This window comes from Doryrhamphus excisus, linkage group LG12 (assembly GCF_037039965.1).
Source record: "Doryrhamphus excisus strain RoL-2023G ecotype Guam linkage group LG12, RoL_Dexc_Guam_v1.1, whole genome shotgun sequence".
NCBI classification, from domain to species: domain Eukaryota; kingdom Metazoa; phylum Chordata; class Actinopteri; order Syngnathiformes; family Syngnathidae; genus Doryrhamphus; species Doryrhamphus excisus.
In genome coordinates this window covers 21,110,857-21,116,704 of record NC_136368.1, presented here as the reverse complement: position 1 = coordinate 21,116,704, position 5,848 = coordinate 21,110,857, and the positions used below count along the sequence as shown (strand labels likewise).

Below are 5,848 nucleotides of genomic sequence, written 5' to 3'. Positions count from 1 at the left end.
ACCACCATGTAATATTGCAATAATGAATATTGTTATTGTTATGTCGTTGTATTAATAATAATATTTTTTAATTTCTAAACTTTTTTCTTTGTGATATTACCACTTCATTCTTCATTCAAAATAATGACCTTATTCTTGAAAACTACAACATTAGCGTTTTCTCTCAGAATATTTACATCTTTATTCAATGAAAATCAGTCAGCTGGGGTAGGCTCCAGCATAACCCCCTGTGATCCTCACCTTTGCCCTCCCGACGACAATGGGAGCCCAAACACAATGACAGCTAATCAATGCCCACTTCAGGGTGTGACTGACCAACAAGTCCGACACGTGAATACAGATTTCCTATCAAGGCAACAGAGATTAACAATGATTAACTCAACTCATTTTAGCATTTTAAACTGACAGCTCATCTGCTATGCCAAGTGTTTTACATGCGAGGTCAGTGGCGTATAGTCGGACGTTTGAGTCTCTCCAGCAAAGAAACAACCTTGGATTTGCAAACTTTTTTTAGGGTCCGTGTTGGGCTGCATGTTAAAGAACACGTGTCCCCGGATGCGGGTCAGCGGAACACCAAGCCAGGGTCAGGCTGGTGGGCGAGTGAAGAGGGTTACACTAATGCATCCTGGCAGCGGAGGCTTTTTCCATCAAACACATTGAAGCGGCTGTGAAGAAAAACTTGACAGAAGTTGGAGAACATCGCTTGCTTATTCCAAATGACTTCATGCTGAGCGGCCTTTATGAAAGCTACAGTGTGTAATAGTACAGAAATAGCACATTTTCTATCATCTTGGGACATTTACCAATACCGCACTGTCTCAAAAAGACCTTTCATAAGAGGAATAATACCAATTGAGGCCAAGAAAGACCTTTTCAAGCAGACAAAAATCAAATAGTACTGCAGTGTCACAGCTCCTGACCAGAGGTTGTCATATGATCTTTGTCCCATGTTGGTTACACAGGAAATAAACTGTCATACAATACAAGACTTTCACTTGGAAATGATCCCATTGCTGCCACCGCCATCGTAGGGACGATCATAAGTAAGGCATGCCTCCAAGGGCAGGAGACCAACAACACAGGTGGGTACAGGTGGTCCTCGATTTCGTGGTGACGTACGTACGTATGTACACGCTCCCGTGTATTAAATACAAACTTCATTTGGGTCGTAAACGAGAGACTCGCCGGAGAACAACATGACCGTGGCAGCTGTCACAAAGACGGGATTGCAGCGTCAACTTGGTAGATTGTAAGAACGGAAACAAAACAGGCTACTGTCAGACGCGGCCACACCCGACCAACATGGGAGATGATTCCCAGGAATCTTCCCAGGAGTCTTATTACTGACATGAAAAGGTAGTGTACATATGTGTACATTTACTCCATTTCTACTGCGCTAACATACACTATGTACATGTATAGAAAAAAAACTAAAGCAGATTGTTGCGTAAACGTCTCAAAACACAATGTGGGGGGTTTACTCCTGCCGGAATTGCCATCCATCCTAGAAAACAATTCCACTTCCTGTCATATTCCCAGCAGAAAATAAAGCACCAGGGACAGAAGAAGAAAGGGTGTCAAGGTGGACGAGGGGGTGGGGGGGGCAGGTTCAAGGAAGAGGAGGAGAGAGGGCCGGCCTTGTTAGTGGGTGGCGTCACTCATGATGCCCCCCAGCTTTTCTTCTCATGCCCCCCCCACACTGAGGAAGCATTTGGTACTGAGACGACACAAAAGCTGAAGAGGAAGAAGAGGGAAGGTGCAAACACCGTGGTCAACTTCTAGTGGACTTAAGGAGACCAAGATTCCACAGGAAGAGAAGGTAAGACAGAACAAGTTGAAGGATCCAACCGAAGGAACGTGATTCATTGTCATGTCTAATGTCTCATAGACGCTTCCTTGTGTGCTCGCACTCCAGGATTTGGACACACTTTCTTATACTGGTCAATGACAAAGTGTATCCAAACTGGTACTGCCCATGTAGACTAACTACTGGAAATAATATTCCATACGTCCAGATGTTACCATGACACCGAGTCAACAGATTCCCACTACAACTTCCCAGTACATTTGAGCCAAAACAACGGCCAATTTGTCCCAGAGTAGCGTTCAAATGCACTAACCAATCAAAACGTGTCCCTGCCTTCATATCACGCTACATCGATGAGACCGAGGCGATGATGTCACTCCCAATGATAGCTTATATATTCATAGAGTATATATTATATCTTGTTGGTTGTTATTTTCTGTCTTTGATGTCTATTATGAGGTAATACGAGCGTAAAGTTGACTATAGGGGTGTTACTTCATGTCAAGGAGCTCTAGTGATGTTAAAACCTGTTTTTAGAAAGTTGTATGTGCTATTTAACAATATTCCAATATTGACAGTAATATTAATAAATACTACAATATAAAATATACAATAAAATAAAATGTAATATAATATAAAAATATATATCATGTAAAATATTGATAAATGACGGGATTCTACTTGTGGAAATTCACTTTGGAACCAATGAACCGCGATAATAATAATAATAATAATAATAATAAGCAATAATAATTATTATAATGCATCCATTATTGCAATTCTTTTTCTTCACCGATTGCCTTGTGAGCCTTGTGGAGTCCTTTTCATTTACTTGTAAATTATGATAAACAATAGCTAAAAATAAAAAAAACAATAGCTCATCAGGGGGCTGTTGATGTAAAGTACAGAGGAGCCAGACGGCCATGTAAGGAAGCGGGCCCCCGCTAGTATGACTGATATATGGACGCGGCCTGCGCGGGATGCCAACAGGTGATTGACTGCAGGGGGGAATGTTGGTCTCCCCCTTGTCCCCGACCCACCCTGCGGAGCTCACACCACGACTAAGTGACGCCGCCACCGAGCATCTAAAGTTAAACACACTCATCCTGGATCGTCATCCTGGCACTGGAGCGCTGAAATACGCACGCCACCCCTGCGGCCGCGCTGCTGGCCAGATTCCCTCTCAGCGGAGGCATGCCACATTGTATATAATACAGAGTAGGAGCTCAATGTCATTCCAACACCCGATTGGACGGGACTGTCATATGCCAAGCTTTTCATTGGCCTACGGGACATTTATGATGGAGTTCCATTTATTCTACCTAGCAACAAAGTGTTGGCCAATGACGGGATATATTCGGGTTCATGCTCGTGTCTTACTGTTATTCTAACTTCACAACATTTTTTTAATTGGAAAATGAATTACAAAATCGCAACTTTATTGTTGTAGTATTATGACTTATTCTCGTAAAATCTCAAAAAAAAACAAATGTTTCCCCTCAGAAAATGTAGTAAATGTTTGTCTCGTACTATTGCAGCATTATTCTCTGAAATTCCTTGCACTGTAAAATTATTAATGTATTATGAATTACTAATTACTTTTTGCAACAATTCTGTGCAACATTCTTGCACAATTATATATTTTTCTGGTAAAATTCAAAATGTAATTTTGTTAATATTACAACTGTCCCTTCCAATATCATTGCTTTCTATCATATTACCACTTTATTCTCTGAAAATTATTATTTATTATTCATAAATAGAAATATATGCTTGCAATATAATGACTTTATTACAATTATTTTTAATTATTTTTTTAATAATTCCTCGTAGTATCACTTTTTATTAATATGTAATATTCAGAATTTATTAAAAAATTTACATTTTCCTCATAAGTCACTTTGTCGTGTAATATTGCAATCATGAATATTGTTATAGTTATGTTCTTATATTAGTACTATTATTTTTTTATTTCTAAACTTTTTTCTTTGTGATATTACCACTTCATTCTTCATTCAAAATAATGACCTTATTCTTGAAAACAACAATATTAGCATTTTCTCTCGGAATATTTACATCTTTATTCAATGAAAATCAGTCAGCTGGAGTAGGCTCCAGCATAACCCACAATTTTCTCTCACAATTTGTTGCACGTTGAGCATATTCATAAAGCCATGTGACATTTGATATTATTTAAAATACAAAATGCGAGTCTGCTCTTATGAGGGAGCCGAGCCAAAAGTGTTTAGGAATGAATGATAATACGGTTGTTATATTTGTCCACACTCCCTTCCGTTGTGGTTGTAGTGTGACGTCTGCTGTCTTAAAGCGCTAAGTGGAGCTAAACGGTTGCACCACACGGTAACGACCTTTAAAGATGACTTGTAGCCGTTTTAAAGTATGACTGTGGTGCTGAGCTGGCCCTGACAATTTAGATGAAAATAAAATACGGTGTGTATATATGCGACTTTTCCATCTAAGGTGGTGACTTTGTACGGCCGTCTCCCACTCGTACCGTGCCCACTACACAATGTCAAATAATGCTGAAAATGAATGAGTGTTTTGTCATGGCGGCGCGTGTTGTAATATGCTTCTAGATGCTATCTCTGCCCCGCACGTCAAGTCATAACACGCTTCACTAATGTTACTTTAAACATGTCGTAGAGGAAGGTTGCGTCATCACTCTTGCTGTTTATGTCGCTGGACTTTGACTAGAGTACGTTTTGCTTAAATCAGAGGTGGGCAACCTGCGACTCGTGGACCACGTGCGGCCTGCCGTGAGCTTTTCATGAAGCCGGACATTACATTTTCATAGAGCATCTTCTTAGAGCACCTCTAGACATGAACTAACACCCCTATTGTCACCGTTACACTCCTATAGAAGAGTAAATGAAGAGTAAAGTAATTTAATACATAAATAATGCTTGTATGCTTGTGTCTGTTGCTGTAAAAGTGAGTGAGGGACGGACAGGAAGTGACATCAGGGATTTAGAGTCGAGTTGCAGCTCGGTGAGAGTTAAAGCCGCAACAGTCGCAGGTGTTTTTTTTTTATTAGGGATAGTTATTTTTATTTTGTTGTGAGACAATTCAAACCTTCCAAAAAACATGCTAGGTTAATTAGCCACTCCAAATTGTCCATAGGTATGAATGTGAGTGTGAATGGTTGTTTGTCTATATGTGTCCTGTGATTGGCTGGCCACCAGTCCAGGGTGTACCCCGCCTCTCGCCCCAAAGACAGCTGGGATAGGCTCCAGCACACCCCGCGAATGAATGAATGAATGAAAGAATGAACAATTCAAACCTGCAATAAAAGCCTGTTGTTCTGGTGATCACCATTACTGGCGCCTAGTGACCATCACGTCTTTGAATGCATCTTCTGAGTGAGATTTTAACACATGCACACTGGTTAGTTCCACGTGTGAAAATTATAAATAGTTTATATTTGTAAATAACATGTTTTTTTGTATTGTTTATGTTGTGGTATAATTATTATTATTAAAGTTATGCCTGAAATGTTTTATGTTTTCACTTAGCTTTTCTTCTCTGAAACCGACTATGTTCTACTGATTACTACGGAACGGAAAAAGGTAGAAACAAACTTTGCGTGTTTATATATCCATAGAAGATGGAACGCCATTTAAATTGGTCTAAAGTGAGTCAGTGCCGAGAGGGTTGGCTTTGGAAAAAAGGTTTGGTTTAGAGTTAATAACATTAACATTTCCATTGTCTCCCATCTAAAGGCGCATTTATTGTGTAAGCGATCAAAACATGTTTTGACAGCGCCGTATAATATTTGCGGTGTTCGCCTGTGGTGCCAACATGGCGGCCAACTGGGTCACTTCCCTGTAAGGCAGCGAAGAGGGTGACGGTGGAGTGACGGCAAAGTGGAAATATAGTCTTTGGAGAGCTTCCTGCAAAGCGAGTCGTCAGTGCAGGTGCGTCCGACTTCAACGTGAAGTTTAAGAGTCGCAGTCGCTCGTCCATTAGCCCTCCATTAGCCCGCCATCGCACATGATAAACAGACATTGCCCAGGCACGCCA

The 5,848-nt window shown here is 40.5% G+C and overlaps 1 protein-coding gene across 3 annotated transcripts in view; it reads right to left on the bottom strand.

Moving 5' to 3' along the window:
• The window catches only part of LOC131136108 (C-signal-like), a 33,674-nt gene that overhangs the window by 17,625 nt on the left and 10,201 nt on the right, over positions 1-5,848 (bottom strand). The gene's annotated exons all lie outside the window — the stretch shown is intronic.